Below are 20,971 nucleotides of genomic sequence, written 5' to 3'. Positions count from 1 at the left end.
CAGGTCTGAACATTTCAGAACTAGTCACATTTTAAGTGCTAAGCAGTCACAGGGGGCTCTTGGCTGCTATAGGACAGCCAGTATAGTGTTAAAATTTAATTCTCCTGGGGGTGTGGGGTGGGAGCTAATTCTTAAAGGGGAGCTTTCAGCTTTACCCTCCACCTTAGATTCTGATGCTTTCCCACCTGCAGCTTGTCTACTCAGCCGGTTAGAAAGGAAAGTATAGCAACTCCCTTTGCCTTTCCCCGTGGAGCCAAAAGTAGATATTTCTGAGTTCTGAGAGGTTAGGTGTTTCTCATGCCACCTTCCAACAACTGTCATTTCCCTCCTGCCAGCTATGCTGGGAGTTAACCTGTTTGATTTTTGCTTTGAACATGACTCAAGTAGGTTGCATGTATTAAATAATTTATTTTAAGTATCAAATTAGGGGTAGAATGTCTCGCTTTTATGCAAAGTTTTCCAAATTAGAGAATCACGGCTTAATTGATTAGAAATATACGTTGTGGTTCCAACTGCAGGGTTGGTAAACGCCTGGATGACTAGGGAGTGGAGGGGAAATCATTCTGTTATTTTTGCCACGCTGTCCAAGGGTAGCGGCATAGCGTCCAATCCCACACGGCAGTCCCTTTTAACGTAGCTTTAAATGGGCTCACCGAAGTTTCCCCGCAAAATCCTGAGCCGGTTACCAAAAATGAAAACATATAAAAAGATGCCACGCGCTCTCGGCCTCCCGGAGGTGGCGCTATGAGGATGACGGAGTTAATTAGTGCCTGCAAAAACGCAGTGTGTGAGCTCATCGGAGAAGTCATACTCCACACGCATATTATTTATAGAAGATCTGAGGCGTGCACAGTCTTTGACATTTTCCTCTTTTTAAGTAGGGGGACTTCAAAAAGTCGTGGGCACCTCCTTAAGTAAAAGTGCAGTGGGCAGGTATCAGGACGCGGGCGGCAGGCGACGCGCCAACTACGTGCGTCCGGGCGCAGGTGCGGGTGGTGGCGGCGGCGGCGGCGGCGGCGGCGGCGGCGGCAACTCCGCAGCGTCCGCTCCGGAGGAGAGTTCACGGCACATCTCGGGATGCCTTGCAGATGCAAAATGTGTCTCTGGCCAGCAGGAGGAAGGAAGAGGAAGTGAGAGCAGCGGCAGCCGGCGGCGCAGTAGCCGACCGACCCGGAGTGTAAGTGCGTGTGCTCCAGCGAGCGAGCGAGCGAGAGAGGGCGAGGATGGGCACGGGATAGAGGCAGAGCCACCCATACCACCGCGGTCCGGAGCTGGGTGACCGAGCCTCCAGTCCCCCTTCGGTGGGGGTCTCCTGTGCTCTAATCGCTGTGAACCCTCGCCACCGCCGCCGCTCTCCTGCGACCCTGGGCAGGTTCGTAAAGTTTCCTGGGCTGAAGCCGCGCCCGCACTCACTGACCTCAGCGTGGCCGGGGAGGGGGCTGGGGGTTAAGGCTGGGACTGGGAGGAGGTGTCCTGCTCCGGGGGACTCTAGGCGCCGCGGTGACACTTTTGTTTCCTCCCTGGGGGCGCCGCTGCTCCGGCGCGGGTGGTTGCCGCGCTCCGCTGGGGTAAGAGCTGCGGACGCGCTGGGGCGCAGGGTAGTTGAGGAAGTCTGGGCAGAGGGGAAGGCTGGAGTGGGAGTGGGGAGGGGGGGGGATGGAGGGGAATCCGGAGGTGGGGTGCCCCAGGGGTGGAGCGCAGGGCCCTGGGCCCGGGAGCCAGCCGAGACCTTTCGGGGAGGGCCGGCTGGAGGGGGGCACCGGAGGGCTGTGCGGCTGGCGCGGGGGTTTCGGAACAGGGGATTGCGGGGTTGGGGGCTTGGGGCGGGAGACCCGGAAAGCTATGATGCTGCACTGGAGACCGCTGGCAGCTCGGACTCCGAGGTTTTCTCCCGCAGATGGGAGGGAATCCCCCAGCGATCGCGCTGCTGGGAGGGGGCGGTGATGGGCTAGAGGGGATGGAGGGCCAGAGAAGAAAGAAGTACCGATTAGGGCAATTGTGAGCCCTGGGGTGACTGTTAGTAAATACCCGCCTCTCCGGGACACGCCGGGGTCCCCGCTGAGACCGGTTAAGGTGGCGGGGGGCTCCGATGGGAGATCCCAGCAATGGAGAGGGGACGCACCAGGCGCTCTTTCGGAGAGGAGGGCAGCGGAGTGCTGGGGACCCTGAGATCCGAGCGGAGAGGGGCGGCCACGATTGCCCGAGCAGCTTTGAGGAAGAGGAAATACAAAACTCAGCCGGCCCGGGGGTGCGCGCGTGTGTTTGTGGTTGGGAAGTCTGTGCTGTGCCGCGGGCGCGCGCCAGGGCGGCGAGATTGTGTGTGTGTGTGTGTGTGGCCACGGGGGTTTCTGGAGCGAGGGACTCCCGGCCAAATGACCCTCTCCCTCCCGGGGGCCGTTTGAAGTTGGCAGCTCGGGGCAGGGGCTGTTGGCGGTCTGACTTGGCAACTCGGGGTAGTGACCGGGCTCTGGGGGATCTGGACAGCTCCTGAACTCACCGCGCATATTTTGGGAAGCCCCGCGCGCTGGACCATGGGCCTCACAGCACCGTAGCCATGAATGATGCGGACCGAATTCGTTATGGTTAAGATTCAGAGAACTAAGGCAGGGGGTTGTGTCATGAGAGAGTAGTGCCACGCTCCCAGTTTGGCACTACCAGTGACTTGAGGGTAGGGTGAGTGGGCTGTGGAAGAATTTCTGAGGTTTTGTTTTATTTTTGCTTTTTTAACCTTCTGTAAAATGAGGTAATTAATGACCTGTATTTATATACCAGATCTTTGAGTGTGACTTTAGAAACTAGAAGGATCTGATCCCACTCTTGTTCACTTTTAGCCTGCAAAGCCCGGCATCAGTGCTCCTAGGGTCATGGTTTTTCATATTATCTCACCTCCATGCCTGTTTCCCAAGGTTGTTTCAAGGATAATTGTCCCCCAGTTTACAAATGAGGGGACTGAGGCCCAAAGAAGTTAGGAGTCCAGATAACCTGCTGGCACATAGCTGACTTTGTTTTTCTCCCATAGCAGACCTTTTGAACCTTTGCTCTTTACCGTGGTACATTTCCTGTCTTTTCAAAGTTGCAGTTAAATGTGCATGTTACCTTCTTTCCTGCTACATTTATTACTCAGATTTTTTTTTTTTTTTTTATCAGATGAATGGGTTGTCTCCTTGTAAAATTGTGAGGGAATGGCCTGGAGTTGCTGGAACCCTGCAATGAGGGTTGTGTCAGGAGGGAAGGGAACTGGAGAACAAGACGCTTGATAGTACTCAAGAGCGGGGCAGGCTGGGAGGCAGGCCCAGATCTGAGTTTGGGGGAGCTCAGAACCTGGAGCAGTCATAAGGCTGCTGGATTGGGTGGTCCTGATGATAGCCATATTCCCCCCCCCCATCCCCTACCACCATTCCCATCTCATCTCTCCATCCTTGTCAACTGCAGCCACTCTGACCTCCTTACCTTCCTCTACCCAGTTCTTGCCTCAAGGCCTTTGCACATGCTAGTGCTTGTACTTGAGGAGCCTTTCCCCACAAGTCCAGCTGCCTCACTCCATTGCTTCTGTCTGGTTTCTGCCCAGATGTCAGCTTTTCAGGGTCCCTTCCTTAACTACTTCATATAAGGTAGCAAACAGGTACATGCTGGTCCCCTTACTTTATTTTTCCTCTTAGCATTTATTACCCGCTGAAATTATATGTTCATGTGTTTATTTGATTATTGTCTATCTCCCCCATTAGAATGGAAACCACATGAGGGCACAAGCCTTATCTTGTTTACATCTCCAAATCCTAGAGTGGTTCCCCAGCACATAGTACGTGCTCAGTAAATATGTGTTGGCTGACTCAATGAGAGATGCCTGTGTTGTAGAGAGGCCCACCAGGGAAATATACCGGGAAAATATTCCAGCATCAGTAGCAAGTAGGAAGCCAAGAGTTTTATATCCCCTGTCCTTAACTGCCTACCCAGCCATTCTTCTTTCAGATTCTTTTCTGCCTTGAGTAGACTCTTACCCTAGAGTTTCAGACTGTGGAAATGGACAGAGATTTAATTTGTTTGAAAACAAACACACTTTATTAATAACACATAACCACCAGATCTGGTGTTTCATCACTTTCCTCGGAGAAGGTCTTTTCAAAGTGTGTGTTGTTTTAGCCAAAGAAATAATCCCCTAGGAAGAAGGGCATTACTGTGAGCAGAGTACAGACATCCATTGTCATATCCCACTCTTCCAGGAGATGGAAGTGAAGGCTGAGAAGAGGAGGGAAGGAAGGAAGGGAAGGAGAGAAACTAGAGAGCAGAGACAGGGAAGAAGAGAGATGAGAAATGCCTAGAAGAAAAATGAAGGGGAAAAAACAGATGTGGGGCTTCTGTAAATGCTACTAAGTCATATGGATTTATTAAATTACAAAATTGAAGATAAAACTAATTTCCCCCTTAGGGTGTTCGGTGTGAGTGGGTGAGGAGAGAAGGGGGAAGGGAGGGCTTTGAAGCCCTTGCTGAGAGGATGTGGCTGGGGGCGTGGCCAGGCACTTTACTGAGCACAGGCTTTGCTTACTTTATCATTTTGCGTAATGCTGAAGGTTTGGGGGGGAGGGGATCATTCCTATGGAGGTAACATTTCCTGTTCAGATGTAAGACAGTGGAAATCATAAAGGCTCAGAACTGAAGCCTGAAACTGCTTTTTAATACCTGGAATCATCCAAGTAGATAGTTTGTTTTATATGACATTTTGTTGAATATGGAAAGGGTGGGGAATTAGTAAATGCCACGTGCATCACAAAGCCTGAAGTGTTTGTTGCTAATTTCATAACTCCAGTTCTGCTTCCTTCTAATCAACTAGACTAGTGTTTTTCAAGTTTAGGATTGCAAGCCAGGAGTGGATCGTGGTTTCAATTTTGTAGGTCCAGACCAGTGGTTTAAAACATGAAATAGAAGAGAGTACAATGGAAAATAGAGTATTTCACAAAACATACGCCAAATCTTAATGTAAAATGTATTGTTCAGTTTGGGTCATGAATTTAAAAATGTTCATTTTAATAATGGTTCTGTGGCCCTCAGGAATCTACATTTGTAACCAACTCATCAGGGATTCTGATGAAAATGGTTCATACAATCATAGTCTATGAAATACTTAGTCATCCCCCCTGTATAAAATGCTTTGGTTTAAAGCCCTGCAGGAGATGCCTTTTCCAAATGTTGAATCAGATGCAGTAAACGTGTCAGCCTTTGACTTAACTTTTAAACATGCTGTTTATAGATCTTGACGGTGTGCTAGGCCCTGATACTGCCATCTTGGAAGAGGTGAAATTCCCAGTGGCAGGTTTTTCACTTCATTCACTCTTTAACCTTGCTTAGAATAAAATCCACTGCATATACACTTTCCTTGCCAAGTTCCCGTTTAGAGGTTTTGAGGTTTTTGGAAATTTACTCTGCCCAACTTTTCCTTCCCTATCTTATGCTTAGTATTCCCTGGATGCATGATTTTAATTACTTTCAGAGTTTTGCGAAGACAGTAGTAATCCCTTCTGGTAGCAGCAAGGCTGCTGGGATATGTGATTAGATTAGTGTTTTAGCTGACCTGGGTTTGGGACTGAATATCTAAAGTGGAAAGACAGAGGCTGAGAACTTCAGCACTGCCTACAAAATAGGATTTAGGAAGGCCAGCCAACCATAGGACAGAGTGTGGCTCCCATGAAATGCTGGTGGCCCGTGAAAGCCTTCATGTAGGCCTAGCACGATGGGTTCAGGTCCAGCAAAACAACCCTGCATGTACCATGCCCACACTGGTTGCATGTTTCAGTTCCCTGGATAACTTAGGTTGTCTGAATCCTAACACATGGAATTTATTTCTAATCTTGAGTTGAGCCCTGCAAAACACAACCATGGTCCATGATTAAATTAACTGCCTGTGGCTTAGCAGGATGTTTTCTGACCCTTCACAAGATAATTGAGGTGCAGTTTGGGCAGAGTCTTGTCACTGGCCTAAGGTGGGGTGAAATTTCATAGAAATATATGTGGGAGAAAGAATGCTAGCTCATCAAACAGAATTAACCACAGCAACAACCTGGTATAGTGCTGAGTAGAGAAATTAGTCACATGTATAAATAGAAGGAGATGATGAGCCTCAGTCAATGTTCCAGGCCCCTTCGATCACTGATTTCCAGAATCCGAGCACGATTATAATTGGAACCACAATTTTAGGAATTGAAGCTACAGTTTTGGCTATTTTAGTTCTTACAGTTCAGGGAACAAAACTTCCCTCAGTAGCAAACACTGGAAAACGTGTTACTTCCTTGACACATACAGGGCTGCTGTGTGTTAGGTGGGTTGTACTTGCTGGATAAGGAGCAGTGGTTTAAAGGAACTTGATCACTTCAGCCCTTATTAAGCACTGCCTGAGTGGGCTTGGAGCCACAGGATCAATTCGGTACTTTTGTCCATGTGCAGACACCCTTCTTCCCTGAAGCCTGTTTTGGAAATAATGGAGAACCATCATACTAGTCAACATAGGGTTGTTATCCCATTTTACAGGTGTGGCTTAGAGGAATGAAATGCTGCAGGGGTATCTGGAGCGTAGATCCAAGCCTTAAACTTGGATTTTCTGACTCTTTGTTCACTGCTGCTTTTTTCCCCTGCACCATGATGCCTAATTTAGTTAATTCCTTCTCTTGTTGCTTCTCCTGGACTTGCCAGCCTCTGGGGCCCAGGACGCCCACCCCCATCCCCCACCCCCCGTAGAGTGATGCTAAAGCAATGTCCATGGAGCCTCCTTATTCTTGTATGTGTTAGAGATGACTTTGTTTCAGGAAGATGTGCACTGAGGAACCATAGCATCCAAGGATGTGTGCACTACCATTAAGGCAGAGTTTTTCAGAGTCAGTGCCCCCTTTTGGATATCTCATTCCAAGGTTAACCTTCTTAGCCTTGAGAGTCAGCGGATCCTGCTTCCAGGGACAGCATGCCCATCAACTAAGCTCAACTGTGATACTGAAGGACATAAATCAGAATGCAATTTATTATTAATGAGAATATTTGCCGAGGAGAATGGATACATATTCTTTAGCCAACACTTTGTTCCTTGTGGATGAGTCATGGGGAAAGCAAAAGCATGGAACCAACTGGAGCAAAATACATTTAACACAAAGTATTTTTCAGCCAGCCACACTTCTGGTACTTTTCCTGCCCCATAGATTAACACCAGCTAAGAGAACCACAGATGGAGTTCTCTTACTGGGATGGTTTCTCCTCTGGGTGATTTGGAGGCTTCTGATGCTATTATCTTTCTACTTGCAAGCAATCGTCCATTTTATGTCGACCCTCTCTTTTAGGTAATCTCAACCTCAGCACTGTTGACATTTTGGGGCAGCTAATTCTTTGTTGTGGAAGCAGCACTGTAAGATGTTTGCCATCGTCCCTGGCCTCTACCCACTAGTTGCCAGTAGCACCACCCGGTTGTGACAACCACAGATGTTTCCAGACATTGCCAGTTGTTCCCTTGGGGACAAAATCCTCCAGCCCCCCCCTCCCCAGCTGAGAATCCCTGCTATATTTCCTTGAATAGGTTAAGAACAATTGTGTGCACTCAGACAGGCTAAACTTTTCACAGCCAATGTAGGTGTTCTAGAAATGCCCTGGTTGTCTGTTTACTTATTCCTTAGACGCTCAGGCTTAGAAGATGGGGAATTCACAGATGGGTGGTCTCACCCTTTCTGTCCATTTATTTCCTTTTGTTCTCCAAGTTTCTTTTCTAGTTTCTTCCCTTCCTATAATATGACATTGTCTTCCTAACCCAGTCCGGTTTCAACTTTGAATTTCACATGTTTCTTCCTGCTACCCCATGACAAGAGAAAACGCTACCTGGTGCATTTATGTCTTGGTTTCCTAACAGGGTTTTTGCATTGTGATCACTGGTTACTGCTTTAATTGTAGCCTTTACATAACAGGAATGAGATAAGTGAAATGAGGAGGGTGGGTAACAAAACTGGGCTGGGCTCGTTCAGCTGCTCGTGTCACAAGATTAAGGAGATGTCTGTGGAGGAATGAGTTAACTGGGTAGAATGCCCCTTTGGCTTTAAAAATCTACCCCAGCTAGTTGTATTGGGTATTGATATTCCATTAGTGTGACCAGTGCTAGCAGCAAGTCAGGGTAGAAGCCGAAAAGCCCTGAAAAGCCCTGCTTATATGTAAAGTCTTTTCACACGTTGTCCATTAGATTCCTGCCCTAATCTTACCACATTTCTTTTCTTATGTAATTAGCTGTCAACCTTTTATTTACCTTCTCTGTTATGCTTAGCAGAACAGAGCAGCATCTAGTGGCTTAAGTGATGTAGAAATATTGCAAGGTTGTACTAGCTATGTCTCCCCAAGGCAGCAGCCTTCTTAAAAGTTACCAGCCCCATAGCACCATAGCAACCCTCCACCCTTCCTTCCGCCCTTTGTGCCTTTTTTTTTTTTTTTTTTTTTATAAGTTTGAAATGGCATTTAGAGTGCTGGTGTTTTGCACTGTGGGGTCTGGTGGATGAGCAGTACTGGATGAGCTATATTTTCCAGACTGCTACATGCAATTATCCTTAATTTTGAAGCATAATGCTTTTTAATATAATTTTTTTTCTTGTTTTTGGGCTCTTTAATTCAAATCCATAGCCACAACTGGCTTCCCCTTGACTCTCAGAAGGCATGTGGCTTGGAAGGTAGAGTTAGTGGAGGGGCTTGGGTCGAATTGCATGTTTTGGGCTGAATGACGAGTGAATTCCAATAACACTCAGTAAGTCAAGACTACTTTACTTGACTCCTAACCCCCAGCCTGTGCACCCCCCTCCCACTTTTATAGCATTTTTAGAATGAATCTGTGCCCTAGTTATTCTATCTGTGGGCTATTCTGTGGGAAGTGACCAAGTACTCAAGAATTTTGGTTTTGGGGACTGGGACTGATTCTTTAATATACTAATAATAAGTGTGTGTGTGCGTATGAGAGAGAGAGACACACACACACACACATACACATACATTCATGCAGCCCTCCTAATGATAGGTCTTTTAGAAGCAAAGAAACTATTGTATTAGCTGCTAAATCCTATTTTCCCTAGTGCTTGTCACTTTTATGGAAAGTCAGTTCAAATCGCATTAAATCAAAACTTTTATCAAGGAATGGATATTTCCATCATCTCTAGACTTACTCCACTGCCAGGAAATGAATTTGACTCATTAGAACTATTTTCTCGATTACTACCCATTCTTCAATTGAGTGTTTTTGAGAAACATTTGCTTGGATTTATAAGAGAGAAGGGCACTAAAGGTTTATTTATTAATTATAGTATATTTTATAAAGAAATGTGCAGCTTACAGTTAAAATGCCTATGAATATTTTCAAATTGAAATATTGCCTGGGTTTACACCCCATCATAATGCTTCATTCATTCAGTCAGTCTGTCAGTCAGAAGCCCATTTTGATTGCATTTAATGTCCTGTTGTCAAAGCAACGGGGTGGACATAACAAGACCAACTCCATATGAGAATCCTGGAGGTGGGGAAGGTGTCAGAGACAGACCCACTAAGAGATAGTCATAACAGAGTAGGATAAAAGTAGGGTTTCTGTATTTGCAGATCACAGAGGAAGGAATGCACAAATGCAGTGACTTTTGAGAAAGATCTGGAAAGCTGAGTATTAAAAGGAAGAACATGATGTGTTCAGGAAATAGGACAATCAGGGTGGTGGGAGGAAAGTCTGAGAGGGGCCTTGTGGCAACTCTGCTGGGAGCTGGGCATTTGGACTATAGTGGAAGGGAAAGCCAAAGAAGGACTTTAAGCGAGGAAAGACTCAATCTGATTTCTGGAAGAAATATAACTCCCAAGGCAATATGGAGGTTTGAGTAGATGGGGTTACAGCAGGAGGGAGGTGCCAAGGAAAGGTGGGAGCTGTAAGCTCCTCTATTGTGGGCCTTCCCAAATAAACACACAATCTTGGTATAGTGAATAAATTTGTAAAGCAGTGGGCTTGCTGTGTAAATGCAACCAGAAGACAGATCTCCCAGCTTCCACTTTCCAGTCTGAATAATGGGCCAACCCACTTTCTTTATGGAGACGACTTCTGGAGACCTGCAGCTGGGATACAAGTGAGAGCCAGAGCCGCTGCAAAGAAGAGGAGGGTTGTGGACTGAAGAGATGTTCATGTACAGACAGTGATGGAAAACGAATCAGAGATCTTGGTGTCTGACTGGATTTGGGATATAAGAAAAAAGAAGGAGTCTTTGAGGTTTATAGCTAAATAAACACAGACTTTGTTGATTGAGGGTTCAAGTCTCTTTCTGACTACATCAGTTGGGTGACTTGGGGTAAGTTAATTTTTCTCAGTCTCAGTTTTCACGTCTTCCAAATGGAGAAAATATAAATAGCTATCTCTTGGAGTTGCTGAGAGGATTAAATGTAATAATGATTATAAACTATGGTACACTATCAACCTAGGGTTGGATGTACTATTACTATCAATGCTATTACTAATTCAATAGTTTCTATTCAGTTTTGTATTCAGATAGTGTGCTAAAATCATTTAAAGACATGCATTTATGATTTCATTTCTTTTAAGTGGCCTAGGTAATTTTCCCTAAATCTTGGCTAGACTGTTAGTTTGCTCTGTACCTACTTTCTTCAAGGATGCTGAAGAAATCAACTGCTGAAATACAGTTCAAGGTGAATTAGAATGGATTGTGTTTTAAAAGAACTGACATAATGAAGTTTATGCAGTACTGTGGTAGAAATTTTGGGTTCTCTCATAAAAGCTTTTGTTGATACATCTCTATATCCTGTTCAGTTAGAACTAACCCAAGATTCACTATTTCATTTTGTTATTATTTTACTTTGGGGAGAGAAAATGGAAGTTAGTGATTGGGGGCGCTTTCCCTTTTCTTGACTCCAACTTTCAGGGGCTGTTTGTACTTGTCCAGTGAGTATAGGACCCCTGAAAGAAAACCCCCAGTTACCAAAAGAGCATCTTGCCAAAATCTAATTCAGCTGAACTGGGCTTCATACGCTAATATAGCATGTTAAGGAATCTCAGTGGTTCCAGTGATACTTTGTAAACCTTTTAGAATAACTTGGAACCTTCCTGTAAGTAGAAGCCTACTGAGCTATTCATTGACAGGTGGGTGGTAGTAAAGTGTTAATTTTTCTTCCTTAACCTGAGCCAGTCTTTGGACTATCAACCAGATTAGAAATTACTCTTTAGATAAAAAAACAGAGATAAAAACCGAAGAATAAAAGCTGGATGCCTGGACGCCCTGAGTGTGCAAACCCAGTGTGGCTCTGTTAATGTAGCATCATTAATTGTACCAACTTTCACTTATAAAATTGTCCCAGTTTGGACATTTTATTTTATGGCCACGGTAGAAGCCACCTATTTCCATTTCTACTTCCCTTTCTGGCTATCGCTAGTTTGTTTGGGTGCCTTTTCTACTTGATGCTCCTTCAGAAAGGAAACAACTAGCTCACAGTCTTGCCAGCTCATTAAGCTGTAGCTCCTATACCCATTAAACAGTCATTTAGTGATGGCTTTTAAGGAGTGAGTTGGAAAAAAAAAATTAAAGCTCATTTTAGACACTAAAAGTGTGGGTATGAGAGAGAAATATGCCAAATGGGAACTACTTCTCCAAACTTACTTCCCCGCCCCCCTTACTCTAGTCATGAAAAGTCACTTATCTAATCATCGTATGCAAACCTTGATTAGTGCCTGACAAATCACAGATTATCTTCAGTGTAAAATAAAATTCCCAATCACTTTTCTTTTCTCTCAGCTAGGTCAATAAGTATGGATTGTTCATCTGCTAGAGCATCTACTTTGTAGTGATACCTCTTTCCTGTACATCAGGATTGATGTGGAACTTTAAATAGGATCCAATGTCAAATATGCATTTAAAAACCCATGAAAGATTTATGTACTGAAATACAGGTTTACAATAAATCACTGGAGAATTATGTTCATACCAAATACATGTCAACTTAAAAAATGATTTCAAATATGTTAACCCAACTAATACTCATTTATGATAGATTGAATTATGTGCCCCAATGTACAATGCTCTTAATCATAATCTGTGTCCCTGTGGGTGTGAACCGACTATGATAAAGAGAACCCAGAAGTCACAGTGCAGACAAAAGGAGAGGATGTCTCCCTGTGAAGGAGACAAAGCTTCAAGCTGCCAAGAAACCCCAAAGATTGCTAGCAGCTAGCTCTGGAACACTACAGACTCCAGGAGAAAGCAGGCCTTGCTGATCGAGATCTTGATGTTGGACTTCTTCTAGCCTGAAAACCGTGAGCCACTTGGGAAGACTGTTGCTGCAAAGGAGAGGCTAAGCCTGCCTATAATTGTGCCTAAGAGTCTCCTCCCAAATGCCTCTTTGTTGCTCAGATGTGGCCCTCTCTCTCTAGCTAAGCCAACTTGGCAGGTGAAATCATTGCTACATGGGATCTGACACCCAGGGGAGTAAATCTCCCTGGCAATGTGGAATATGACTCCCGGGGAGGAATGTGGACCCGGCATCGTGGGATGAAGAACATCTTGACCAAAAGGGGGATGTGAAAGGAAATGAAATAAGCTTCAGTGGCAGAGAGATTCCAGAAGGAGCCAAGAGGTCACTCTGATGGGCATTCGTATGTACAATGTAGACAGCCCTTTTTAGGTTCTAATGAATTGGAAGAGCTAGCAGTAAATACCTGAAACTATCAAACTACAAACCAGAACCCTTGAATCTTGAAGACGATTGTATAAAAATGTAGCTTATGAGGGGTGAGAATGTGATTGGGAAAGCCATGTGGATCACACTACCCTTTGTCCAGTGTTTGGATGGATGAGTAGAAAAATGGGGGCAAAAAAAACCAAAAAGGCACCCAGTGTTCTTTTTTACTTTAATTGTTCTTTTTCACTTTAATTTTTATTATTATTTTTGTGTGTGTGGTAATGAAAATGTTCAAAAATTAATTTTGGTGATGAATGCGCAACTATATAATGGTACTGTGAACAATTGAATGTATGCTTTGTATGACTGCATGATATGTGAATATATCTCAATAAAATTAAATTAGGAAAAAAAAAAAAAAAGAAACCGTGAGCCAGTAAATTCCTGATACCTAAGCCATCCCATTCATTGTATGGTATTTGTTATAAACACTGAGGCAAACCAACACACCATTTTACAGATAGTGAAACGTAGCTGTCAGAGAGGCTGGTTGCCCAGCGTCACATAGATTCAAAATCTCTTTACGGCAGCACGCCATCATGCTGTACTCTTCCGCTGCGAAGTTTCCATCAATTTGTCAAATTCATTTTGCCTCAGTTGAATCCGCTATATTGGAACGTTGCGTTGAGAGGGTTGTGCTACTTGATGAAGGATGGGGAGCAACTTGCTGTAAGAACTTTGTCCCGGGAGCATGTAAAAGAACACAGTCAGGGCAGCAAACTGTTACCTGAGCCATGGCGGATGGCTGGCAAGGACAGAGGTGGCAAGAGTGCAGTAATGGAGGGTTCTTTTATGTACCCCGTAAGGCATTGTTCCACAGTAGTAGAGATTGTGTTGTAATTATTGCCAAATTGCTTAGGGCCATTTTGAATCTTTTCAAATATGCTACGAACAGTTTTACCATCTGAAAGTGTCTGATGAAGACAGTCTGGGAATTTGTGCCTGGACCTGACAATGAAAGATGTAAGAAGGTGTATGGAAATATCAGATGTCATCCTGAAAATCCCCAGGCCCCCATTTTATTTAAACTTATTTTTCAGACATTGAATAGATTTTAAGGTAATTTTTTCCCAACCAGATCAGTGCAAGGCCCAGGAAAAAGGCATAATGGCAGTTTTAATGTTGAATTTCACTCTCCTTTCAAAACCCAGAAATTGTATAATGAAGAGTTAGGCTCATCCAATTGACAAGATAAATGCAAAAGATGGCATCTAGGATCGTATGCAGGGGAGGGGAAATATTGGAGTTCTTTAGTTCTTGGGGTGCCAGGCACACATTAGAGCTGTTACATTAGGGAAGACCAGAGTATATTTTAAATTCGTGAATGCTACTGGGGGTGCAAATTGACCTATGGGGTTTGATTTTGAAATACACTTTAATTCATTTGTTCATTCATTCAACAAATGTTTGTTGAGCATCTGCTGTGTACCATGTGTGATATATAGACAATAATGAGCCCCCTTGTTAGAAAAAGAAAATAGACCTGTTACTGATTTCTTGGGCCTACTTATTCACTAGTGGAGGGAACATACATTAATCAAAGGATCATCTAAATAAATACAAGATTTAAAGTGTGCCAAGGGCAATGGGGTTAAGAGACTGATGGCAGGAGGGCCTAAAAAAGAGGGCAACTGATGTAGTCAGGGAGGCCTGGAAAGGGCAAAGGATTTTACTGGGAAAGAGTGAGGAGGATTGGCAGATGTGAAGGCCTTGTGAAGTGAGGAGGAGGATGGGGAAGTGCTTGGGGCATGGGGGTGGGGAGGTGGAGTGGAATGAGCTGGACCAGGAATCTGGGCTTTCATCAGAAGAGCAATGGGAAGTCAGTGAGATGTTTTTACCCAAGGAAGAGACATGGTCAGATTTATGCTTTGAAAACCTCCTCCTGGCTCAATGTGTAAATTTTACATCACTTAAATTTGACCATGGCGTGACTGCACTATTACTACTTTTAGAATCTGACAATTTCTAAAAGAAGCAATTTAGCCACTAGTGTCTCTCTGAAATTTTAAAGGGAATTTAAAGGAGTGATTTAGCATGGATATTGTGACCACTTAAGAATGATCAAGTGCCTAGTTCTGTGGTTCTCAGACTTTAAGATGCATAAGAATCACAAGGGACCCAGGAAACTGTATCTTAACTGGTCCCTCAGGTGATCCTGAGGTAAGTGGTCCTGGACCCACTTTGAGAAACATCGGCCTCAAAACTGGTAAGGAGTGAAAAGAGAATGATAGATGTCAAGGTAAAACCTTATCAAGCAACCAGAAGGAGATGGAACTTCTTTATTGCCTTCCTGGGGTTTCACTTGGACTTGTTCTCCCGATACTGGAGGGATTTCTTGCAGTGCCCTCTGAAATGGATTGTAAATCCTGTGAGCTACTTCCAATTTATTCCTAATCTTTTCATATGCAGCTGTTTCCTCAGATCTGTAGCTCACTCCCTCTATGTCTCTGATGTTTTATCTTTCATTTTGCCACCGTTTAATAAGGATTTTTTCATATAAGCCCTGGATGAGTTTATGAGGAAGGTGGCAGATAAGCCAGGCCTTTTGAGGACGAGAGATCCTGGGCTTCTCCTTGGATTTACCTCTTTTGCCCTCAGAGCAGAAGACTGAGTTCGTTATACAAGGGAGCCCTGGTCCTTAACTACCAAAATCGGGGATGGTTTTCAGAGACATGCAGGAGACCAGGAGAATTAGTTTGGGGGGCATGTCCTTTAGCTCCCCCTTTTCTGGCACCCATCTTAAAATTTTGCTTGGACTCAGACTGTGAGAGGGGCACACAGCTATTCCCTTGTGAGCACAAGAGCCCAGAATTCCTGCTCACGTGAAATCAGGTTAAAATGAATATTAAGGGCAAGCTTAAAGCTGAAAAGAAGTCACAGGAAAGGCATCAGGCAATTTGTGGGCTGGAAGGTTAGGGACTTGGCTTCCTGTGGGGGTGGAATGCCTGTACCCTCCTCTCCGCTGGTTGACATGATGCAGCTCAGTTGTTCCCCCTTGGGGATCAATCCTTGCTTTCCCCAGACACAGTAAGTGCTTCCCTGTGCTGGCATTTGTCACACTCATGTCTTTTTCCTTGGTGTGAAGGCAGATATTTCCAGTGCTGAGCCCATAAGAGGTGCTCAACAAATGTTTATTGAGGGGAGTACTAGCAAGCAAGTTGCCCATTTTACAGCCCCTTTGGAAGAGCTTTGAAGATGCATCCTCTTCCTTGAGTAAGGGCTGTTCAGGGGGTTCCTGGGGCGTTACTCTCATTGTACCCACTTTTGCTGAAGACTGGCCCTGCCTGGGGTCACAGTGATTGAAGGAACATCTGAGCTTGGGCCAGACCAGATGGCAGATGTGGGTACGCAAGTGGCCACTTGCTTTGCGAGGCCCTGATTCTCTGGTGGCATCCGTTACTGTTGACTGTCATTCCATTGTGCCCAAATCTATCCTAGATGGAAGGAGGTTTCCAGAGGAGGAAACCAGCATGTTGGCCATTATCATTGCTATCTGCAGAAGTATCTATCACTCATGTGTCTGCCTATAGTTCTCTCCTAGTCACTGAGGTACCTAAGGTGCATTAAAAGAAGCACTTATTGGGTTAAATCTTGAAGCTTCTTCCTGCTTTGTCCTTTCATCCACAGTTGAGCCCAGCACTGAATCTGGAGAGTCTGTTCCTTGCTCGCTTCCTCCTCAGGTTGGGTGACCAGGCATTCATGACACGCGCTGGGGGCTGGGATCTTGACTGTGAATGTGGTTACCCGCATTTCATTTATTAAATTTCATTTATTGCATTCTGAGCGCATCATGGCCTTGATAATTTATGTTTCTAGGCTGTAATTGCACATTATTTCTCTAGCAGCTATCAGGGGTTTCAGCTAGCAATTGAAACTTGATAGGTATCTTGGCTCTTTACTGCTGGAATGATTTATCCTGATGTTCAAGTGCTGAGCCGAGCCCTTTTCTTTTAAGCCAAACAGCACACATGCACACAGTAAACCCCCAGCGTAATAGTGTTCTGAGTTCTCTCTAGAAGTGGAGCATATTTGGGCCTTTGGAATCACATTTTCAGATTTCCCGTAGCCCCTTTCTCCCTTAGTAAGATAAGTGAATGACTCCTTGCTTTGCCAACACTAAAAAGTGGCTGAATCAGGGTCCTTGACCAAGACACCTCTCAGCTGTCTTGGTGGAGTGACAGAGGCAGGGTCCCCAGACTGCACGGATCCAGGTTAAGATGATTCACCACCTGTTTGCTGTGTGACATGGGACAAAGCTGTTAAGCTCTAATAGCTTCCGGTTCCTCTTCTATAAATGGAAATAATGCTCATGTGCTGTTGTCAAGATAAAAGGAAAAAATGTTGCCAAGGAACAGCAGAATTCTTTGGCCTTGGCTGGTGTGCAATAGATGTTAAAGGATGCATATGTTTTGAGTCTTCTGTCTACAATTGCATGGCCAAGGCCATCGGTTGGCTGGGTGGGATGGAATTAGGAGTCACAAATGAGCTTGCACAAAAGAGATCCACGCTGATCTTGACTAGTTTCCTTTATCCTTCAGGTTTGCTGATGGCTCTGAAACGCATCCTTGATTTCACATTTTGTAGGGGAAAAAAATGCCATTTGATTAGGATAGGTTATGTCTACAAGAAATGTTCACATTTTCTATTCTTTCCATTAGAGCTAAATTTCAAGTTCCCTGCATTTTCCAGAATCAGAGTTTGATCCCTAAGTCTTATTTTTCTCAGTTTGAGAGAATAAGGGCTGTCTGGGACAGGTGACCTTTTTAGTACTCCCCAGGTGCTGTGGAAGTGCTGTTTGCAGGCATGTTATGGACGTCTTGCATTAATGCATTCTTCAAACTCTCTATGTCAGGGAGAGACTGATACCTTGGAGTGATTTTGCCAGCTGCAGCGAGGGAGGAGGCAGTTGTGTACACAATTGTATTGCAGTGTGGCAAGTCCTCCCATTCAGTCACAGACTGAGGTGGGTGGTTGCAGAGGAGGCCTGTGCACCGTTGGTTAAAGGCATGCTTCTGGAAGATGCTGTTACCTGGTTGAGCTCTGTCAGGTCAATGGGCAAGGCCTGGGATCGCAGATCAAAGGGTCAGGGTCTTAGTCCCGGGTCTGAGGCAGACAGCAATCTGCACTCTCCTTGAGGGCCTCAGTTTTCTTAGCTGGGTTGTATGGAAGGGAGGGAGCTAGACATGATCAGTGGTTCCCCGCAAAGACCCATGGTACAGTCAACTGCTTCAGAATCATCTCAGCAACTTAAAAAAATTAGAATCTGGGGCCTCAACTGAATGTGGGATGGGTTCCTAGAATCTGTATTTATACAGACTCCCAGGTAACTGTCACACGTAACCTCTTTTGGGAATCCCTGGGTAACTTCTAGTTTCCTTTTCCTCCTTGTATCTCCCACTCTCATTCTTTAAAACCAAATGACATTTTAAATATCTCCTTCAGGAAGCCTTCTTGACTCTGAACCTTTAGTCCCCCATGCAGAATTAGTTCATGCCTCTGTACAACAAAAGAAATCTCATCAGTTTGTACTTGTCTACTTTTCCATCTCTCCTCCTGCCTGGGAGGCACCTAGAGGTAATGATTGCTACCAGATCCATCTTTGCATCCTCTGTGCTCTGCCCACTGCCTGGCACATAGAAGAGGCCCAATAGGTGATCATCGAAGATGACAAGATGGGAGAGCAGTGAAATTGAAGAGCAGCTCTTGCCACTGCCTATTAGCACTTCTAGAAAGATCCTAAACGAGATATTTCAGACACATCACTCAATGTATTTGGAATTGCCCATTGAGTTACTTAATCTGTGCTGTCCCCTTTCCCAAATTCATGACTGTTAGAAAGGTACGTTTATTCCATCACTGAGAATGGATATGCAAATCACCGAGAGAAGTGAGTGGGGAAGAGGACAATTTAGATGCCTACAGTTTAAACTCAGGAGAGTTGAATAGCATTTAACTCTAACATGTTATTTGGCATTCCTCTCTCTCTACCTCCTCCTTTCCTCAACTGAAGAAAACAACCAGCCACGTGTGCCCCAGTCCTCCTCTGGACGGAATGGAGCAGCTCTGAGAAGAGGAAAGTTGGCTCCCTGGCTGTCCTCCCACTTGCAGGGAGCCTTCCGGGTTGCACCGTCCACGCTATTTGCATCCCTGACCTACCTACACTCGCTGCCAGGCTGCATCTTAAATTTAAACCCATTCTGTTGAGGATACAGAAAGCCTGAGGGAAAAAGGTAACACTTCCCCATAAGAGATGCGTCAGTGCTGTACATCGTATGTTTTACTTCTGCTTTTTGGATTAAGGACAGAATGTTAATTAAAGAGTAAAACGCTCATCTTCTGAGCAGCCCTTAATCTCTCCTGCTTCTCTTTCATCTGTTGAGTCTTTGAGTTTTTGAAAATATAAAGAGTGAAAAATATTTCCTAGGGGTCTTTTTAACATGGCTTTTCATTTGTTTGTTTTGATCTTGAAGCTACGTATTGACTTGAAAAACAACCATTTGTTAGAAAAATAAACGTCCTGTGGTTCCTGGTGGTCGTTTGGCTGACACAGATGTGGCAGAGCTCTAAGTGTGAACACTGCTGTTATCCGGCTTGGCCCAAGCCCTGTCTCCAGCCGAATGTTCCATTTAGTTAAGACTGCAAAGGAGCAACATAACCAGATCCATTAGCCTGAATTCTGCAAACTCCTCTTAAGAGTTATTTTTGTATTCATATAATTTTAATATTTGGGGACAGGCTGCATCACTTTCCAGGTGCCAGCTATGATCACTCAGATTTTTTATTAGCTACTGTCTTAGCTTCAAAAATATTTTCATTTTTATGGACTGCTTTGGGCCTTTGACCTGATTCTCTTTTCCCAGGGACGGTGTCCTAAGAGGATGAGGTTTACAATAATATTCATAATACTTGGAATATTAATTTTTTTCTAATGAATTCATCATCCCCTATACTCCCCCAGTACTCACACACACACACACACTCTCTCTCTGTCTAACATACACACACACACACCTCTCCCCAAACACACTTTATTGTTGATTAAAACGTCTTCAGAATATTTATGGGGGAAACTTATTTTTTCCCCCCTTTTCAGTAGGAGAAAGAAGTCTTGGGGGACAGTGCTGGAGTAACCAAGGCCTCCAAACTGCAAGACCATGGACTGTTGTCTTTATTGCTCCTTTTAGCAGGGATTTCGTGCCCATGAAATGTGCCATGTGCCATCAAGGAGAGACCTTGGGCACAGCAGAGAGGGGAGAGCTTGCCGTTCAATAAGAAATTAGCTGTCAGCTCCCATCTCCTCTACCTATAATTTACTACAGCCTGGAAATGAATGAGTGACAGCTTTAAAAAGGGGATTTAGAATAATTGCAGTTAAAAGCAAGGATAACTGTTTTATAGACTTTCACTTATACTCGTTTTTACTCATGAAAGGGTTGGATATTTGGGGTCCATAAAATGTTTGCAAAGTAGCATTCTAGGTCATTTTATTTATGTCTAGTCTAAAGCAGTATTTTTGTTGTTGTTTTTTTGCCACCTCGAAGTGGTTTTGGTTTTTCTGTTGTATGAAGGAGAGCACATTCTGAGCCATGACACATTTTCAACATTGGCTGCTTCAAACCCAGAGTGGGGTGACTGGGGCCTTATTTCATCTGGAGGTGCCACAGTTGAACGGCTTGTGCTCTCCCTGGGGATAACAGGTGCTCTTTCTTCTTGGCCGGGTGCCGTCATTTCTGTTAGGTGCTTTTTGTGAGTTTTTGTTTTAGAATTTGGAAAAAAAAAAATCATAGCCCAAACCATATCTTAAAAAAAAAAAATGCCTCCCCACCTCTCGGCTAATCTAGTGCGTCATAGAGATGCCATTTTCTTCTGTAAATTGATGTAGACAAGTCATCCATGACTCCCAGTCCATTTGGGCAAAGCATTTGTTCCAAATAAGTATACCTTTAATGCTTGATGGAGAAAAATATCTGAAATTGAGAGAAAATTCTAAATGCCATTCTTTCTTGGGGAAGTCGTAGAGTCAGCTCTATGTCCTTTGTCATCTCTGATATCCAGTTATTAAATGACTTGAATCTTGTTTCTTAAAAGAACCACCTGGACATTCTGAATCACAGTACCTCCTTCAGAGGGTCAGATTAGTGTTTGCGAAGGTCTGCTTGTGATTTTTCAGGAGAGAAAATATAGAATCTTTCCAAGTGGAAGGATCTTGAAAATCTCAGTTAATGTTTCCCCAAGTATAGTGTTAAAGATGTTA

The 20,971-nt window shown here is 44.4% G+C and overlaps 1 protein-coding gene across 3 annotated transcripts in view; it reads left to right on the top strand.

Moving 5' to 3' along the window:
* Positions 1-1,035: 1,035 nt before the first annotated feature.
* ELMO1 (engulfment and cell motility 1) overlaps positions 1,036-20,971 on the top strand; it is a 548,078-nt gene continuing 528,142 nt past the window's right edge. The window contains exons 1-2 of one of the 3 annotated variants that reach the window (XM_037837089.1): positions 1,061-1,372; positions 18,728-18,947. The gene's annotated coding sequence lies outside the window, so the exon portion shown is untranslated. Of the gene's footprint in view, positions 1,373-18,727; positions 18,948-20,971 lie in introns of all 3 variants that reach the window. The other 2 variants (XM_037837090.1, XM_037837088.1) reach the window with 2 other exon arrangements.

This window comes from Choloepus didactylus, chromosome 5, assembly GCF_015220235.1.
Source record: "Choloepus didactylus isolate mChoDid1 chromosome 5, mChoDid1.pri, whole genome shotgun sequence".
NCBI classification, from domain to species: Eukaryota; Metazoa; Chordata; class Mammalia; order Pilosa; family Megalonychidae; genus Choloepus; species Choloepus didactylus.
Note: the sequence above shows the minus strand (reverse complement) of the source record. Positions and strands in the feature narration are given on the sequence as shown.